Raw genomic sequence first — 21,077 nt, forward strand, 5'->3', positions numbered from 1 at the left:
TAAACTAAGGAAGGTCTAAACATTTTTTGTGTGTTATCTTCACCAGGAATGGTTTGTTTGCAACAAACAAAATCCTACTGAAGTAAGCTTAAATATAAGAAGCTATGTTAAGAGGTTGTCAGGGTGGCTCACAGAATCTAATGCTAGGTGAAGTTACACAGTTCCACCAAAACTGGAAACCACGAAGCCGGCAAGAAGCAAGGGAGCAACTTCTTCCGTCTCCCTTTCCTTCTGGTCCCATGCTTTCTCGTGTCTACAACCCGTCTGCTTAGTTCTCTTCTGTAGGCTGGCTTTTCTGGCCAAGACCCTGTCATGGTTGCTCCACAGCAGCAGGCTAAAGCTCAGTGTCTTTGTGATTTTCTAGTCAGGCTTTCTGCATTTAGCTGGCTCAGTGTGGATATGCCCTTCCAAATTCCTGGGCATGGGAAGTTGCCTTGCTTCCTGCTGGGCCTGCTCTTTGGTCACTTGTCTCTCCTTTATCTGATGAAGGAGGAACAGGATTTGAATAGCAGTGAGGAGCTGATTTTTTTGGACACACTGAATTTGATGTCTCTGTATTATATTCAAGGAGAAATCCGAAAGATAGAAATATAGGTTTGGAGTTCAGGAGCAAGATGTAAGCTAGCGTGATAGATCTAAAGTAATCAATAGAGAGAGGATTGAAGTCATGACGATGGATGAGGTTACCCCAAAACAGTATGTGTAGAACAGGGTTTCTTCACCTAGGAGATGTTTGGATTAACTCCCTGAAGTTGTATGCAAAAATGTGTGTACCGATATTTTCTGTGAGAAGGAACCATGCTTTTGATCAAATTCTTAAAGAGGTCTGTGATCCAAAAAAGGTTAAGAACCACTGTTAGAGAATGAGACAAAAACTTTTAAGGGGACAATAGAAGAAGAGTAGATTTTATACAAGGAGGGTAAGAGTGGGTGAAAGACTGATTCTAAGGAGAAATGGCTGGAAAATTAGGAGTAACCTAGGAACATATGCTGTTAGGGAAGCAAAAGAAAGGGGATATATTTCAAGAAGGATTGAGTGAGTGTTAAGCAGTGTAAAATATAGCTGAGAGGATGAGGAAGAGGACTGAAAGTGTACCTTGGATGTGGCAGCAAGAATACCATTGGTGACCTGGGCCAGGGCCCTTATTAGCCACAGGAGGGAGATTGCAGCAGGCTGAGGATCGTGAAGAAGTAAGGAAAGTTAGTGTGGTTGTCTCCTTCTAGTGAGAAGAAAGGATACTGCTTAGTGGGGGGCCTGAGGTAGAAATTGGATATTTGTGGTCATCATTTGTTTAAATAGGTGCCAGAAGAAAGTTCGAGTGGGAGAAATTGAAGATTGAAGAACCAGCTAATTAATGGAGGGAAGGCCCGGAAGAGGCAGGATGGATTGTTCTTTAGGGATTGTCGACTATTAAATATGTAGACAAACTTCCCTGCCAAATACTCCTTCTATTGATGAGGTTAAAACTCTGTTGTCTGGACTAAGTTGGCCAATACATATTCATTGAAATGAATTGGTAAATTCAGGAGGGTAAGTGTCCAATTTATGCTGAATACATGTTTTCTTCAGAGCTAAAAATTTAACTTTTTATGTTCCAAAGTTTTAATTTGAGGGTGGGAGTGGGGCTAGATAGTGGTTAGGAAGCAATACAGTTCTTTAAAAATATTCAGAGTATTTCCCACTCTTTATCAATTACTGAATGTGCTAGGGATAGCAGAAGGAGGTGGAGTGGAGCAGTGCTATTCCAGATCATGAGAGGCACTAGCCAGGGGCATACACTGTCTTTTTTAATCTTTACACATCTCTGCAAGAAAGATGTTACTGTTCTCATTTTTATAAATATGAAGTCCAGTGCATAAGAGTGGTTAAGTAATTGCCCAAGTTCTCCCATTTATGGGAGTTAGATTTGAACGTGGGTCTGTGTAACCCCAAATTCCAAATTTGGTGTCACGCTATCATACTATTCAGTAAGGCATACTTGGGGGCCTAATGGGTATACAGTTGCCCATTACACATACACAATTCGAGTTCTTCTTAACAAGATGCTTATCAGGGCTTTGTGTTGGCATTCAGATGGCATTGCTGTGCAGCTAGTCTGTCTCTTCTCTGCTTGTTTTCATTGTCAGTGTCTGTTGCTCACTGTCCTGATCATTCTTTTTCTCCCCAAGTCCTTGCCATTTCTGTCTCGATTGCAGCTACCACATCTGTAGTTTGCTGAATGATTTAATTTTTTAAATCTGTTTTCTCCTTTTGTTCCTCCCATACCCTGGCTTTTGTGCAGAACGGCTGGCTATGTATAGATCTTGCCCAACAATCACACACTTCTTTCCTACACATGGGAACTAATGGATCGGCCCCAGTAGGTTGATTGCCTGGCCTTCCCTTGTTTTTGCTTCATTTAATCACTGTCTGCTGCTACTGGCTCTTTGTTGATCAAAAGAGGTGCCTTTCCACCCTCATTTCCCGACTTGACTTTAGGTTTAGAGTGACGATTCTGTTGCCACTAAAAGGGAAAGTGACTAGGTGTTAAGAAAATGACTTCTAAGGAAACCAAACTCTGCCTGACTCCTAAGCCCCAAGTTAGGCATCTTCCCAAATGTTTTCAGGAGTAGACAGAATATGAGTTATAAGTACTTTACTATGGTAAATACAGCTTTCATCATAGCCTTCAGATTTCTCAGATTAAATTAATACTATTTGCTTCTTTTTTGGGTATCTTGGCTTTTTAAGTCATGTGGGTGATCTCTCTCTCAGTTAATCACTTTGCTTGTTATGCCCATTTAAAGGTGAAGTCAAGAAAATGAATTATATGACTGATATTAAATATAGTAGTTTAAGATACTAAAAAACCTATATTAAAAATTTTCTTTAAAATAATGATTTATAACCTGGCATTTTCAAGACCTGTTTTTTCTTCCTCCAATTACCTGTATTTGAATTATCTATGTTTTATTATTTATCAGCATACGTTTTTAAAAAACACGTCTTTATCATTTGTAGTCTCTTTGAAGTAATGTTTCTCATACTTCTCTTATGGTCTTTTTTATGCTTTTAGATTTCATGTATACAGAAGTTATTTGTTAGGTGATAGCAGAATATGTTAGTTGTTTGGGCCTCTTTTCTTTGAATAATATTCTGAAGTTCCTCTTGGTAGCATGGTAGAATAGTTTCTATTCAGAATTTGGTAGCCATGATTTACTTTAACCTTGTAAAAGGTTATTGTGACAAATAGAGACCAATTACTTTCCTGAAATAAATTTTTAAGTTGAAACCAGAACAAAAAATAGAGCTCCCAATTTGGAGAAAATTGCAAATAGAAATTTTCTTGCCTTAATATTGTGTTAAATTAGAGCAGATATGATAAATTATAGGCATATAATCAAGGGTGATTATTAAATATAAAAGAAAATGTATAGGTTTGTCTATAGACAGAATATTTACGGTTGTCAAAAGTGTTCTCATTTGTGGCATAGCACTAGAAAAATGGATAACTATTGGAGCAGCTACTATTACTTTTTTTACTTGAATGATCTTTGGCATAGTTTTGAGTATAAGTTGTGGTCTAAAATGTTTAAAATAGAGAATTTTGATTAACACTACCTTTTGCTAATTAAAAGTTTCACTGTGTGTTTTCTCCACTGAATGATTTCTTATCAGTGGTCAGTGCTCTTCAGACCAACTTGCTCATAGATTATGCTTTTAGAAACAAAATTAACATTAATTTGAAACATAGAATTCTTTCCAAAGGATAATATAAAAACAAGTCATCACATGATGGTTTTTTTTTTTTCCAGCTGTTTTTGTTTTCTACTCTTCTGTCTCTTTGCTTAAGTAGTCTTGAATAATGTATGGGGTTCTCAGTTGGGATAGATGGTTATATTATATAGTCATAATTTACTTTAACCTGTTGACTATTTTCTGAGATGCTCAAGATTGTCTGTATTGTTTGTTATTAAGCTTTATTTTGTTAGCTCAGGCTTGATACCACAATCAGCCTTTCTGCTCATCTGCATGAGTAAGAATTAGAAGAACAGGCAACAAATAATAGATGAGCTCTCAGGTGGAGAAGGTGTCAAGACTGCTGCATGTTGAAGCAGGACACAAAGCAAAGTTTCAGAATTTCAATATTTGAAAAAAAAATCTGAATTCTACAGCTATCTGTCTGGATTTAAGTTTGTAGTTAAGCTATTACCTAAAAATATTTTAAATGCCAGCTTGATGGACCTAGCCACATACATTTGCATTAAAGCCAGTGTGTATCTAGTATAGATACTAATATTTTTATTCCAGAGGAGAAATAATTGGAGGAGTAGATTCAGGTAATGATGTAACAGAAACCCAAAATAGCAATAGCTTAAACATGATAGACGTTTGTTTCTATTTCACATAAAAGTGTGGGGCTCGGCAGTCCAGAACTACACGTGCTCAGGGATCCAGGCTTTTTCCAGCTCAGTGTGCTGCCATGCCAAGGCTATGGCCCTCATCCTCATGGCTGTGGATGGTGGTGGATGGTCCAGGCAACTGGAAGGCTCCTGGAAGTTGCCCTTAACACTTCTACTTATACCTATTGGTCAGTACTCAGTCATGTGGCTACAAAGGAACTGGAAATGAAGGCCATGTGTCCTATTAAAGTTCAGGGGTTCTATTATTGAGGAAGAAGTAGAGAAAAAGGATATTGGGGAACACCTAGCAGTTTCTTTCCCAGAAGTTGAATCTGCTTTTTGCTCTTATGTATTAAAATTATAAATAATTGCTTTGATTTTGGTTATTAGGTTTTTGGAACCCATATGACCTACCTCCATTGGCATAGATAATTGAGGAAACTGTGATGATGTTTGGGGTTCGTGTTCTTTTAAAGCCTCTTCTTCCTTTAAGAATTTTAGAAAAGTTATTTGTAATCCTTTGAATATTAATATTTGGTAATTCGAACGGTGGTCATTGCTAAATATTTTTATGTTTTAATGTTTGAAATGTTTAAGAAATTAAAATCATTGAAGTAGTTATACCACTTCTATTGATTTATTAACTGAAAAAATAGCTAGTTGTAGATTTTATTTAAATGAAATTCATTTTAATTTGAAAACTAATTTTTGACAGAGAAGGTTGGTGATGATAATTAATAGGTCCATTAATCATGTATTTTAAAAATTTATATTTGACTTACAAATTTAAAGAAAGCTAACTTTACTGATTATCTTCTTGGGGAAAAGCTAGATTATTCATTGAATAGTGAGTATTTAATGCCGCTCCTGTACCGTGAGGCATGTCAGCCATCCCATGGTGGAGTGCAGCACCACACACTTCATTGTAATACCGTAGGAAAGGTCTGTGCGGCCGTGTGGAGAGTAGGCCCAGTCTAGGCTGGGGAAGGTTCTAGGCAGAGGGGATGTAGGAGCTGCTAACAGATTAGGAGGAGGTAGCCAGTAAAGGAAGAGGGGGAGAGTTTGGGAGGTGGGATAGATTCCAGTGAGAGAGCTATGTGCGCAAACACATCGAGGTCAGAGAGATCCTGACAGAATTACCGGTAGTTCCAGACACCTGGAATCTGGTTATGAAGCTAAAAATAAAGTTGAAGACATAAGTAGTGGCCAGATCATGAAAACCCATGTTTTCTGTGCTGAAAAGTTTGAACTCTTTCCTGAAGACTGTGGAAAGCTTCAGAGGGGTAGTAAAAATAATAACAGTGTCATTTTAGAAAGATTGTTTTAGAGACACCGGGGGCTAGTGGATTTGGAGGGGCAAGGCTGGAGGAACAAATGCCAGTAAGGAGACTGCAGATTCAATCCAGGCCACGGATTATGAGGATGTCTGTTTAGTAAGGCAAGATCAGGGGTCGAAGAGGATAGAATCTGTAAAACCTGGAGACAAGTTGAATGTGGAGGAAAAATAAAAGAGAAGAGGCCAGTGACTCCCAAGGTTTATCACTGATATTGTTAATTACCAAACAAAATCAGACCAACCAAAAACCTCTTATCTCCTTGTATAGTGTTACAAATTTGCATAATCTGCTTTATTCTTTAAATAGCTCTGAGACTCATTTCAGGTGATTATAAATTCGTGTTGGAAGAACAATTGCCCGCGTTTTGTTTTATTTTAGTTTTTGCATATCTTGTGCAGGAAATGATTCCCTAAACGAATAATTTTGCAGGCTAGGAGATCTTTTAAGCTTAATTATAAAGCTGATTTAATTCACTTTCCACTACATATCACTAAAACATTGAAATTGCCTTCTAAAATATTGTTTCTTCACTGTGGATTTTGTTGAGCATTCTTGTGTTATAAGCAGACTCTAAAATAATTTTAAATTTTGTTTGAGCATTCTGGTAGTAATGCACTGTTTTAGGTTATGGAATAGTTGGAAGGTTTAACTGCTGGCATCTTTGTCTCTCCTGGTGTTTCAGTACATTTTCCTGTAGGAGAAAAATGTATCCTTTGTCAGGTTCTAACTTCCCTGTAGGATTCTTCAGTTACTTTTCATTTGACAATTATCGAGCTCTTAGAATATGGCAGGAACTGATCTAAACACTGGAAGGAAATAAATCAGACCCCCTCTCCATTCTGATGCACTTAAGAGTCTTACATTCTAAATATAATTCAAGGAAAAAGAGTCTATAATAAGCCTTAAATGTGGACTGTGCTTACATACTATCTTCATAACTAATGTAAAATAAACTTTCTTCTTAAAAGTCCTTATAACAACACAGACATTTCTCCCACAGTGCACATTGCGTAACTAGATTGGTATGTAATGTGGTCATTTAGGGGCATAGTCTGCATTGTATAGATGGCTTTTGATTGTAACTACTTGCTGATCAGGAACCATCATTTAAAAGGAAAAGGAGGAACTTCTGGTTTCCGGTTCTGCATATTTATCTATGCTTATATGTAAGTGAAATAAATGATAGCAATGATTAAAGGGATGGGAGGAAGAAATTAGGATTATTTAGTTATTATCAGGTACCACATTACTCATGAAGTGGTATAGTGTTATTTGAAAGTGGATGTGGGTTAATTGTAAATGTATACTGTAAACTCTGGGGCAGCCACTAAAAACAAATGAAAAAAGAAGTATAACTGATATGCTAAGAAAGGAGAGAAAATGGAATCATATAAAATGCTTAATTAAAACCACAAAAGGTAAAAAAAAGAGTAGAAGACAAAAATAGGAGCAAAAAACAAGGGTAATACATAGAAAACAGTAATGAATATGGTAGATATTAATCTAACTATATCAACAATCACTTTGAATGTCAGTGGTGTTAACTGCACCAATTAAAAGATGGAGATTGTCAGAAGGGATCAGAAAACTTGACCCAACTATATGTTGTCTATAAGAAACCCACTTTAAATATAAAGGCACATATAGATTAAAGGTAAATGGATGGAGGGGCCGGCCCCGTGGTGCAAGCAGTTGGGTGCGCGTGCTCCACTGCGGCGGCCCGGGGTTCGCCTGTTCGATCCCGAGTGCACACTGACGCATCTCTTGTCAGGCCATGCTGTGGCGGCGTCCCATGTAAAGTGGAGGAAGATGAGCACGGATGTTAGCCCAGGGCCAGTCTTGCTCAGCAAAAAAATAAAAAAAAAAAAAAGAGGAGGATTGGCAGATATTAGCACAGGGCTGATCTTCCACACACACACACACACACACACACACACAAGTAAATGGATGGAGGAAAAATATTCCATGCTAACACTAATTAAAAGAAAGCAGGGGGCTGGCCCCATGCCATAGTGTTAAGTTTGGCACACTCTGCTTTGGCGGCCCAGGTTTGCAGGTTCGGATCCCAGGAGTGGAGCTACACCACTTGTCAGCCGTGCTGTGGCAGCAGCCCACATACAAAGTGTAGGAAGATTGGCAGCAGATGTTAGTTTAGGGCAAATCTTCCTCAGCAAAAAGAAAAAGAAAGCAGGATTAGGTATATTAATTTCAGACAAAGTAGACTTCAAAGTAAGGAAAGTTTATCAGGGATAAAGAAGGACGTTACATAATGATAAAGGGGTAAGTTTTCCAAGAAGACATAATAGTTCTTAACATGTATACACCTAACAACAGGGGATCAAACTGTGAGGCAAAAACTGATATAACTGGGCGGAGAAACAGATGAATCCACTATCATAGATGGATATTGCAACACCCCTCTCTCAGAAATGGGCAGATCCAGCAGGCAGAAAATCAGGAAGGACATAATTAAACTCAACAACACCATCAATCAACTGGATATAATTGATATCTATAGAGTACTTCATCCAACAACAACAGAATACACATTTCTGTCCAGCTCACATGGAACATTCATCCAGATAAACCACATTCTGGGCCATAAAACCCGCCTTAAATTTAAAAGAACAGAAATCATGCAGTGTCCACTCTCAGACCACAATGGAATTAAACTAGAAATGGAAAATCCCAAAATATGTGGGGATTAAACAACACACTTCTAAATAACACATGGGTCAAAGAAGAAATCTCGAGAAATTAAAAAATATTTTGAACTAAATGAAAATGAAAACACAACTTATCAATATTTGTGGGATACACTGAAAGCAGTGCTTGGAGGGAAATTTATAGCATCGAATGTGCATATTAGAAAAGAAGATAGCTCAAAAATCAATACTCTAAGTTTCTAACTTAGGAAACAAGAAAAAGAAGAGCAAATTAAATCCAAAGTAAGCAGAAGAAAAGAAATAATAAGAATAAGAAATCAAAGAAATTAAAAACAGGAAATCAATAGAGAAAGTCAATGAAACCAAAAGCTGGTTCTTTGAAAAAATCAATAATATTGATAAGCCTCTAACCAGGCTAACTGAGGAAAAAAGAGAAGACACAAATTGCTAATATCAGAAGTGAAAGAGGGGACATCACTACAGATCCCAGGAAATTAAAAGGATAATAAAGGAGTACTATAAACAACTCTCTGCCCAGAAATTTGTTAACTTATATGAAATGGACTGATTCCTTGAAAGACACAAGACTTTGTACACAAGAAGAAATAGACAATCCAAATAGGCCTATATCTTTTAAAGAAATTGAATCAATAATTAATAACTTTCCAAACAGAAAGCACCAGGGCCAGACAAATTTCCTGTTGAATTCTACCAAACGTTTAAGGAAGAAATTAGGCTAATTCTCTACAATCTCTTTCAGAGGATAGAAGCAAAGGGAATACTTCCTAACTCATTCTGTGAGGCCAGCATTACCCTAATACCAAAGCCAGACAAAGACATTACAAGAAAACTATAAACCAATATCTGTCATGAACATAGACACAAAAGTCCTCAAGAAAATATTAGCAAATCAAATCTAACAATTGTAAAAAGAAACATACGCCACAACCAAGTGAGATTTATCTCAGATATGCAAGGCTGGTTCAACATTTGAAAATCAATTAAGGTAATCTGTCACATCAACAGTCTAAAAAAGAAAAGTCACATGATTGTATCAGTAGATGCAGAAAAAGCATTTGACAAAATCTAATACCCATTCATGATAAAAGCTCTCAGTAAACTAGGAATAGAGGGGAACTGTCTCAACTTAATAAAGAGTATCTATTAAAAAACCTACAGCTAACATGATACGTAATGGTGAGAAACTGGAAGCTTTCTCATTAAGATCAGGTACAAAGCAAGGATGTCCCCTGTCACAACTCCTTTTCAACATCATACTAGAAATCTTCGCTAATACAGTAAGGCAAGAAAAGGAAATAAAAGGTATACAGATTATTTGTCTTTGTTTGCAGATGACATGATCATCTGTGTAGAAAATCCTAAAGAATTGACCAAAAAAACCCTACTGGAACTAATTAGTGATTACAGCAAGGCTGCAGGGTACAAGGTTAATACACAAAAGTCAGTCATTTTCCTGTATACCAGCAATGAACAGGTGGCATGTGAAATTAAAAACACAATACCATTTGTGTTAGCACCCCCAAAAATGAAATACTTAAGCATAAATCGAACAAAATACGTATAAGATCTGTATGAGGAAAACTACTAACTGTGTGAGTGAAATCAAAGAAGAACTAAATAAATGGAGAGAGATTTCATGTTCATGGATAGGAAGACTCAGTATTGTCAAGATGTCAGTTCTTCTCAACTGATCTATAAATTCAATGTGTTCCTATCAAAATCCCAGCAAGTTTTTTTGTGGATGTTGACAAACTGATACTAAAGTTTATATGGAAAAGACCCAGAATAGCCAACACAGTATTGAAGGAGAAGAGGGGGAAGACTGACACTACCCAACTTCAAGACTTATTATAAAGCTATAGTAATCAAGACAGTGTGGTACTGGTGAAAGAATAGACAGATAGATAAATGAAACAGAATAGAAAGCCCAGAAATAGATTCTCATAAATATAGTCAACTGATCTTTGACAAAGGAGCAAAGGTAATACGGTGGAGTAAAAATAGTCTTTTCAACAAATTCTGCTGGAACAACTGGACATCTACATTTAAAAAAATGAATCAGACATAGACCTTAAAGCCTAACTCAAAATGGATCATAGACCTAAATGTAAAACACAAAACTATAAAGTTCCTAGAAGATAACATAGAAAACCCCGATTACCTTGGGTATAGTGATGCCTTTTTAGATATAACACCAAAGGCATGATCCTTGAAAGAAATAATTGAGAAGTTGGACTTAATTAAAATTTACAAAATCTTCTTTGTGAAAGACAACATCAAGAGAATTAGAAGACAAGCCACAGACTGGGAGAAAATATTTGCAAAAGACACATTTGATAAAGGACTCTTATCCAAAATATGTAGAACTTAACAATAAGAAAACAACCTGAGTGAAAAGTGGGCCAAAGACCTGAACAGACACCTCACCAAAGAAGATATACTGGTGGTAAATAAGTGTATGAAAATATGCTCCACATTATATGTCATCTAGGAAGTGCAACTTAAAACAAAAATGAGATACTGCTACACACCTATTAGATTAGCCAAAATCTAGAACACTGACAGCACCAAATCCTGGCAAGGTCGTGAACTAACAGGCACTCTCATTCGTTGCTGATAGGAATACAAAATGGTACAGCCGCTTTGGAAGAGAGTTTGATGGTTTCTTACAAACCAAACATATTCTTACCCTATGATCCAGCAATTGCATACCTTGGTATTTACCCAAAGGGACTGAAAACCACATCCACGCAAAAACCTGCACGTGAATGTTTATAGCAGCTTTATTCAAAAGTGCCAAAACTTGGAGGCTACCAAAGATGTCCTTTAGTAAGTGAATAAACTGTGGTATATCCAGACGATGGAATATTATTCAGCACTAAAAAGAAATGAGCTATCAAGCCATGAAAAGGCATGGAGAAACCTTAAATGCATATTACTAAGTGAAAGAAGCCAATCTGAAAAGACTACATAACTGTATGATTCCAACCAAATGACATCTAGAAAAGGCAAAACTATGGAGACAGTAAAAAGATCAGTTGTGAGGAGGGGGGATGAATAGGTGGAGCTTAGAGGATTTTTAGGGCACTGAAAATACTCTATATGATATTATAACTCTATATGATATTATAATGATGGATATACAGTCATGTACTGCATAACGGCGTTTTGATCAATGACAGACTACATATGCAACAGTGGTCTCATAAGATGAGTACCATATAGCCCAGGTATATAGTAGGCTGTACCATCTAGGTTTGTGTAAGCACGCTCTGTGATGTTTGCACAATGACAAAATCACCCAGTGAAGCATTTTTCAGAATGTATCCCCGTTGTTAAGCAACGAGTGACTGTATGTCATTATAAATTTGTCCAGATCCATAGAATGGACAAGACCAAGAGTGAGCCCTAAAGTAAACTGTGGATATTGGGTGATTATGATGTGTCATTGTAGGGTGATTCTTGGTAACAAATGTACCACTCTAATGTGGGATCTTGATAATGGGGGAGGCTATGCATGTGTGGGGGCTGGGTGTATATGGAAAATCCTCTGTGCTTTCCTCTTAATTTTATTGTGAATCTAAAACTGCTCTAAAAAAATAAAGTCTTGGAAAAAAAAAGATAAAAGGAAAAGGAGCATTTGCTGCCAACGCTGACACTTTGAGTGGCTCGGTGCGTTGTATATGATAACCATACGTTAGAAGAATGATAAAGTGTGTTGTAAGACACTGCTGATGTAATGATAAAGCTGGTAGTGATAGATAAAGACTGTCTATTCTTGAATATAAGCTAGAGACAAATGCTGGATTTGGCTACTGATATTTAGATTTTTATAGCTAGTTTAAAAAGGTTTGATTGGTGGAATTCCTGTAGGAAAAATAACTTCGTTATTGTGAATTTTACCTGAATTGCTTTTATAATAGACTTTAATGCAGTTGCTTTTAAAGTGTGCATTTTTTCTTAGGACCAGAACTCACATAAATAGATTCTACTTTTAGAATCATTGACCTCTTTGTTTTTGGTTTTGGTTGTTTTTTAATTCTATGGATCACTTCTTTAGGGATATTGCTAATCTGTTTATCTTTGAATTTAGATGCTATTACAAAATGAAATGGCTAATGATTATGAATAAAGCATATTTGAGAAAATAAATTGAGGACTCACATTGTGGTGTTCTTAAGCTCAGTATTCTCATATCTCCACAATAGTATATCTTCAGCTAGTGGGGTGTAGAATAGCATACTATGAGGCAGTACTATATAGTGATTAAGACTGAGTTTTTTGGGGGCTTTTTTTTGTGAGGAAGATCAGCCCTGAGCTAACATCTGCCAATCCTCCTCTTTTTGCTGAGGAAGACTAGCCCTGTGCTAACATCCGTGCCCATCTTCCTCTACTTTATATGGGACGCTGCCACAGCATGGCTTGCCAAGCGGTGCGTCGGTGCACGCCCGGGATCTGAACTGGCGAACCCCGGGCCGCCGCAGCGGAGCGCGTGCACTTAACTGCTTGCGCCACCAGGCTGGCCCCAAGACTTTGAGTTTTAAAATCAGAAAGACTTGGGTACAAATATCCTCCCTGCCACTACCTACTTATCCTAACATTACAACATGTCATTTATCATTCCCAAACTCCAGTTTTGTATCTATAAAATGGGGCTCATCTGTAGCTTTTATGGCTATTATTGTGAAATGAGAAAATGAGTAAATAAGAAAACATGTCACACAGTTAGTGCAGTACTTAGTAAACAGCAGGCACTAAAACATGGTGCCTGTTGTGGTGTTGATCACCAGTTTTGCTGGCTGAGGTTTTAAGGTATTGTGGAAACAGTTTGACTATATGTACTTACTTTTGGAATTTAAATGTTTCTGTAAATTAGATGCAGATGAGAGAGAGCACTGTGATTTTTACATGGTTCATTTTTTTCATAGGAAAATCAGTTCATAAAAACAAAATTTGCTTTGTGTGTAATATTCAAAATCATGATAAAAGCTGGGAGAATAACATGACTCAACTATAGTAAGTTAGCATTAAAGAAAACAGGACTATATAAAATATTTAAAATTTATTTTTTCTGTTTACCAAATAGAAATCTGTATTGTAAAGAAGTATAAAGTCTTTATTTTCAAAAATGAATTATTTTTGTACATTCAGAGAAGAAAATTTCAGTTACGATTTATATTATACCCACTTGTTTTCCAATAGGTAAAGGTTAAGGAACTATAATTATGACGCAATTGTAGTTTTAATAATTATTATGATAAACTCAAGGAAAGACGTGGGATATAGAATTCTAGGTCTATTGTGATTTTAGTTATGAAAATTTACACACTGAAAGGAGACTAGAGAAAGTAATACAAAAATGATAGTAACAGTGGATTTTCTCCTGAGCTTTTTGGCATCCAAGGCAAAATAAAATAAGGGACACTGTAGTTTTCGTAGGTTAATGTGTTTGTGAGGAGAAAATCCACTTTTTTCCTGGCACTAAATTACATGGGTGAAGTTACTGTGTGGTTTCTGGCACTAAAATATATAACTGAAGTACCATGTGCTTAAATTATATAGGTGAAGGTAACATGTTGAATGATAGGCAATGTCTTCAACTAGAGTTTTAAAGAAAGAATAAAAATATTTGACTATTTAAACAACCCTAAATATAGTGAAGGTTTGGCACTTAACTGTAATACGGTGAAAGGCCTTTCTGTTGTTCTAAGAGTTAATATAGGCCAGGTAAATGCTTCCTGGTGCTCTGGCTTCTACCAGCATAGAACTGAGATAGCTAATATCGTCTTCAGATCCCCTCTTTCAAATCTCAGCTTTCTTGGGAACTGGAAAGCAGTTTTTCAGTATTATAATAGATGCTGAAGTGTAGATCTTTTATGGCCATTGACAAGAGAATGAAATAGGTATTTCTTAATCACATGTAAACTCTTTCTCAGCTTAATGATCTCTTTCATGAGCTGTTTTGTACTTGGAGTTTTTAAAAGAAGATTAGGTCTTCAGACTGCCCCCTTTTTCATTTTCACAGATGTTGGAATCCCAAGTGATTTAAGTTATGGATGAAGTTAAAGATGAGAAAATATTACACGTCTCAAATTTTGCTGCTTAAGTAATAGAAGCAAAGATTTAATGTCAAACTCCTGTGGATTGCTGGTACAAACTGGGCACTTTTTGAGTGAATTATAAGTTGAATTTTTATTGCTGTATTGATCTTCATGTATAGAGAGAAAGACTGACTCAATACTCAGATTAATTCGTTTAAAATAACTCTTCTTGAGTCCTTTGTTATAGATACATTATAATCCCTTGAAGTAAAATCCATCATTTTTTCTTTTACCTGATGGTATTGTAACCTTAACCTGAAAAGAATTATTCACACCCTCTTATTATTTTCTAGTCTATAAAAATGGGAACAGTGTCTGCTTTATGCACCTTCCTGGGCTCTTGCTAGAGGCTGGGCAGCCTGACAGTAGAGAGAATAGGATCTGAGTCCTGGCCAGGCCATTTGCTCACTTTGCTCCTGAGCAAGTTACTGAAGTTTTCCCAGGCTCCATTCCCTCCCCTGTAAGTCGAGATGGTAACACCCACCTCACAGGGAAGCTGTAAAGATAAGAGGATAATCAATTTCCACCATGGCTTGTAATCAAGTGTGGAATGTAGCCACCATTCTGTGTTCCCAGCCCCAGGTACCTGGTATCAGGACTTCCCTATGGCTGGGGTCACAGAGAATTCAGAGGTAGACCTGGATGAGTCTTGGGAATGTTTTAATTGACTACATGTTGCCATTGGACATCGGTGAGCAGACTAGAACATTTTACAAGCCAAGTTCAAAGGAGTAGATTTTCCCCGAAGCTTTGTTTAGGCTAGGTCCTCTTTCTATAATACAATATCTTTTTCACTTGAGCATTGGTTCAGCTCCTTCTGATATTTTAACAACCTGCATGCCCGTACTAAACATACCAGTTTCAAGAAAGCTTGAAGAGGAGATTTGGTCTTCTTTTCATGGGTCCCATCTGGGCTCTTCTGTTAGATTTTTGGCATTTTGTGACCTCTACAATACCTTAAGTTAGGCTCACAAAGTTCCGTCTGGGGCTCTTGACGTGTAAGTTCTCAGTTGAACGCTTTACATCTGTATGTGGCCTTGTCCTCCGCCTAAATCCTAAATTGCATACGCCCCAGTTAGCAGACAGAGGAAAGGACGCCCTGATTTTTCCACATGCCGGGCACTGAGGTTGTGAAGGAGAAGTGATGCCTCAGGGCCACCTTGTATGTAGGAAAAAATGAGAGTATAGTAGAGGATGTTATCCGTAGTAGACCAGGAAAACAAAGGTGGAGAAGATGGGTGGGGAGGAAGCCGTGGTTGAGCATGTTGTAAATTCTCTGCCAGAACAACTCCCCTTGGCTCTGTTTTAATATCGTCCTACTTTGACCTACTTCAGCAGTGTCTCTTTTGTGAAGAAATCAGTTATCTTCCGCCACCTACAAGTGTTCACTGGTATCCCCTCAATATTAGTTGAATCTGGTCTGGGAAGTGAACTCCCCTTCCTGTCTCTGAAAGGGATGGAGCAGCCGGGAGCCTCTGTGTGTGACCCAGTCCACCAGGACACTTGCTGGTCACTTAGCGCCTCACAGCACTGAGCTCGGGGAGGTTCTGCCACGTTCTCTCCACAGTTGTCTTGGAAACTTACATTTAGTACATGGTCCTTGCACTCTATTGCAAGAACTGCAGCTAATTATAATTGAAGGGTGGCATGGTGTCATTGAGTAAACTTTTTAAATGTTTTCTAAGGAATCACTCTTGGGGGGAGGCAAATAATTTTTCCTCTACACTTTTGAGTTCTTAGCTGAGACCCTGTAATAAAAGACAGATTAACAAGAGAAAAACAGTTTATTAACATGTGTACCTCAGGTACACATGGGAGATACCCAGGAAAAAATGGGTAACTTGAAGAGGTAACTCAAAGAGGTAGCTTTAGGCTTTAGGCTTAAATTCCATCTTAATAGGGAAAAGGGTGGGGGGATGTAGGCCTCTTCGGGGAGAGTAAATGATTTTTAGGAAGGATGGATGGGCCCGTCGAAGAACAGATGGGAGATATCATAGTTGGTGACAAAGTTTATCTGGGTGGGTTATAGACTTGCTAGTCTCTTCTCCTGTGATTAGAGTCAATCCTTCCTGGTTGATGAAACTCCCAGGGGAAGGGATTTATGACAATTGAGTTCTTTTTGGAGGATCTGTCTTGAGGTAGATAAAGAGTTCAGAGAGCTTCTCCCTGCATATACTGTTTTTCAAGTGCCTACAGCTCAAAATAATATGCCACAGTGGCATATTTGGGGGTGGCATATTCTGCTACCCTTTGCACTAAACAGTCTAACATTCAAAATTGGAATATTTGAAGCCTTTCTTGAAATGAAGCTTATCTAATTTCAGGCTCAATTCCTTAGGTATATGTAGAAAAAAAATATATATATAATCTGGAAAATTTTTTTTATTGGTTTTAATAGTTTTTAACATTGTGAAATTTTGCTTGTACATTTTTGTTTGTCCATCACCATATACATGTCTCCCTTCACCCCTTTTGCCCATCCCCCACCCCCATTGCCCCTGGTAACCACAATGCAGTTTTCTCTGTCCGTGTGTTGGTTTATATTCCATATATGTGTGAGATTATACAGTGTTTGTCTTTCTCTTTCTGGCTTACTTCACTTAACATAATACCCTCCAGGCCCATCCATGTTGTTGCAAATGGGACGATTTTGTCTTTTTTTTATGGCTGAGTAGTATTCCATTGTATATATATACCACATTTTCTTAATCCAGTCATCAGTTGAGGGAGACTTAGGTTGCTTCCACTTCTTGGCTATAGTGAATAATGCTGCAATGAACATAGGGGTGCATAAGCCTCTTTGGATTGTTGATTTCAGGTTCATTGGATAGATTCCCAGTAGTGGGATAGCTGGATCATAGGGCATCTCTATTTTTAATTCTTTGAGGAATCTCCATACCGTTTTCCATAGAGGCTGCACCAGTTTGCATTCCCACCAGCTGTGTATGAGGGTTCCTGTTTCTCCACATCCTCTCCAACATTTGTTGTTCTTTGTCTTGGTGATTATAGCCATTCTAACAGGCGTGAGGTGATATCTTAGTGTTGTTTTGATTTGCATTTCCCTGATGATCAGTGACGTTGAACATCTTTTCATGTGCCTATTGGCCATCTGTATATCTTCTTTGGGGAAGTGTCTGTTCATGTCGTCTGCCCATTTTTTGATCAGGTTGTTTGTTTTTTTGTTGTTGAGTTGTGTGAGTTCTTTATATATTATGGAGATGAACCCCTTGTCAGATGTATGTTTTGCAAATATTCTCTCCCAGCTGGTGGGTTGTCTGTTCATCTTGATTCTGGTTTTGTTTGTCTTGTAGAAACTCTTTAATCTGATAAAGTCCCACTTGTTTATTTTTTCTTTAGTTTCCCTAGTCTAGGTAGGCATGTCATCCAAAAAGATTCCTTTATGACCAATGTCAAATAGTGTGTTGCCTATATTTTCTTCTATGAGTTTTATAGTTTCAGGTCTCACCTTCAGGTCTTTGATCCATTTTGAGTTAATTTTTGTGAATGGCGATAGCAGATGGTCCACTTTCATTCTTTTGCATGTGGCTGTCCAGTTTTCCCAACACCATTTATTGAAGAGACTTTCCTTTCTCCATTGTATGTTCTTAGTTCCTTTGTCAAAAATTAGCTGTCAGGGCCGGCCCTGTGGCTTAGTGGTTAAGTGTGCGCGCTCCGCTACTGGCGGCCTAGGTTCACATCGCGGGCGCGCACCGTCACACTGCTTCTCCGGCCATGCTGAGGCCGCGTCCCACATACAGCAACTAGAAGGATGTGCAGCTATAACGTACAACTATCTACTGGGGCTTTGGGGGAAGAATAAATAAATAAAATTATAAAAATAAAAAAAATAAATAAAATGGTTAATTAAAAAAAAAAAAAGAAAATTAGCTGTCAGTATATGTGTGGTTTTATTTCTGGGCTTTCAATTCTGTTCCATTGATCCGTGTGTCTGTTTTTGAACCAGTACCATGCTGTTTTGATTACTATTGCTTTGTATTATGTTTTGAAGTCAGGGATTGTGATGCCTCCAGCTTTGTTCATTTTTCTTAGGATTTCTTTAGCTATTCGGGGTCTTTTGTTGCCCCATATGAATTTTAGTATTCTTTTTTCTATTTCCTTGAAGAATGTCATTGGGATTCTGATTGGGATTGCATTGAATCTGTAGATTGCTTTAGGTAATATAGACATTTTAACTATGTTTATTCTTCCAATCCACGTGCATGGGATGTCTTTCCATTTCTTTATATCATCATCGATTTCTTTCAATAATGTCTTGTAGTTTTCATTGAATAGGTCTTTCACCTCCTTGGTAAGATTTATTCCTAGGTATTTTATTCTTTTTGATGCAATTGTAAATGGTATTATCTTTTTGAGCTCTCTTTCTGATAGTTCATTATTAGCATACAGAAATGCAGCTGATTTTTGTAGATTGATTTTGTACCCTGCGACTTTGCTGTAGTTGTTGATTATTTCTAATAGTTTTCCAACGGATTCTTTAGGGTTTTCTATATATAAAATCATGTCATCTGCAAATAGTGAGAGTTTCACTTCTTCGTTACCTATTTGGATTCCTTTTATTCCTTTTCTTGCCTAATTGCTCTGGCCACAACCTCCAGTACTGTGTTGGATAGGAGCGGTGAGAGTGGGCAGCCCTGCCTCGTTCCTGTTCTCAGAGGAATGGCTTTCAGTCTTTCCCCGTTGAATATGATGTTGGCTGTAGGTTTGTCATAAATAGCCTTTATTATGTTGAAGTACTTTCCTTCTATTCCCATTTTGTTGAGAGTTTTTATCATAAATGGATGTTGTATCTTGTCAGATGCCTTCTCTGCATCTATTGAGATGACCATGTGGTTTTTATTCTTTGTTTTGTTGATGTGGTGTATCACGTTGATTGATTTGCAGATGTTGAACCATCCCTGCGTCCCTGGTATAAATCCCACTTGATCATGGTGTATGATCTTTTTAATGTATTGCCGTATTCAGTTTGCCAATATTTTGTTGAGGATTTTTGCATCTATGTTCATCAGCAACATTAGCCTGTAATTTTCCTTCTTTGTATTGTCTTTGTCTGGCTTTGGTATCAGGGTGATATTGGCCTCGTAGAATGATTTAGGAAGTGTTCCATCTTCCTCTGTCTTTTGAAATAGTTTGAGAAGGATGGGTATTAAATCTTCTTTGAATGTTTGGTAAAATTCACCAGAGAAGCCATCTGGTCCTGGACTTTTATTTTTGGGGAGGTTTTTGATTACTATGTCAATCTCTTTACTTGTGATTGGTCTATTCAGATTCTTCATTTCTTCTTGGTTCAGTTTTGGGAGGTTGTATGAGTCTAAGAATTAATCTGTTTCTTCTAGATTGTCCAATTTGTTGGCATATAATTTCTCATAGTATTCTCTTATAATCCTCTGTATTTCCGTGGTAGCCATTGTAATTTCTCCTCTTTCATTTCTAATTTTATTTACTTGAGCCTTTTCCCTTTTTTTCTTAGTAAGCCTGGCTAAGGGTTTGTCGATTTTGTTTATCTTCTCAAAGAACCAACTCTTTGTTTCATTAATCCTCTCTACTGTTTTTTGGTCTCAATTTCATTTATTTCTGCTCTGATTTTTATTATTTCTCTCCTTCTGCTGACTTTGGGTTTTGTTTGTTCTTCTTTTTCTAGTTCTGTTAGGTGTAATTTAAGGTTGCTTATTTTTGCTTTTTCTTGTTTGTTATGGAAATTTTTTAATAAATATTTCGTTCTACCCCTCTTCCCCACCCCCAACAAAACAAAACAAAATAAAAGCTATACAGTCACAAATACTGCCTAGTTGCAGGCTTCCTCAAGGAGGTGGCATTGATTGTGAGCATAAACTCGTTTTTTTCCTATCTAATAAAATTTATAGGATGGTTTCCCTTTTGGTCTTTGCAGAAATTAGAACTGTTTACTTACTACTCGGTTGAAAATAAGATCCCCATTGTCTAAAGTATGTCAGAGTAGTTCCTAGTTAGCACAAGAATATATTATAAGCTTTAATATGACACCCAAAATTAATGAGTCAGTGATAAGAATTTTCCTATGAAGGATTGAAAAAAAGACTGTAAACCATTTTCATGTCATACGTTTCAGTCAATCTCATAGTGTTTTAAATCATAGTTCACCTTCATAAGCCTTTGGGAGGGTCCCTGACACCTCACCTCCACTGGTTCCCAGAACTCCTTCTCTTTCCTGTTCTGAATGCTTCTTTCTTTTCTCAGTCTTGCTTCACATCTTTGATAGCTTTGGACTAAGGCTGTGATAGAAAAGGGGAGAGCGGGGCGGTAAAACAGTCAAATCGTCCCTGTCCCCTTACTCTGTACTTCTATGCAGAAAGGCAGGGTCACACTTACCAGTAGATGCTGGTGGCACCCAAAGGTCGTTTCCTGGAGGTGCTCAGACAAGGAGAGTTTGAAGGCTGGTTGATGAGGAGAGGAGGGGAAGACACTGACCTCATGTGTCCATTGCTCGCCCCGAGCCAGGTGCCTTCACACCCAGTGCCTCCATTAGCCCTCGCATTAGCATCATGAAGTGTCCTCATCCCACAACCTCTGGA

General features: G+C 37.6%; 1 protein-coding gene across 4 annotated transcripts in view; it reads left to right on the top strand.

The window, feature by feature from the left end:
- ATP6V1H (ATPase H+ transporting V1 subunit H) overlaps positions 1 to 21,077 on the top strand; it is a 117,221-nt gene that overhangs the window by 94,939 nt on the left and 1,205 nt on the right. The window lies entirely within an intron of this gene.

This window comes from Ceratotherium simum, chromosome 31, assembly GCF_057802395.1.
Source record: "Ceratotherium simum simum isolate JZ-2026a chromosome 31, ASM5780239v1, whole genome shotgun sequence".
NCBI lineage: Eukaryota > Metazoa > Chordata > Mammalia > Perissodactyla > Rhinocerotidae > Ceratotherium > Ceratotherium simum.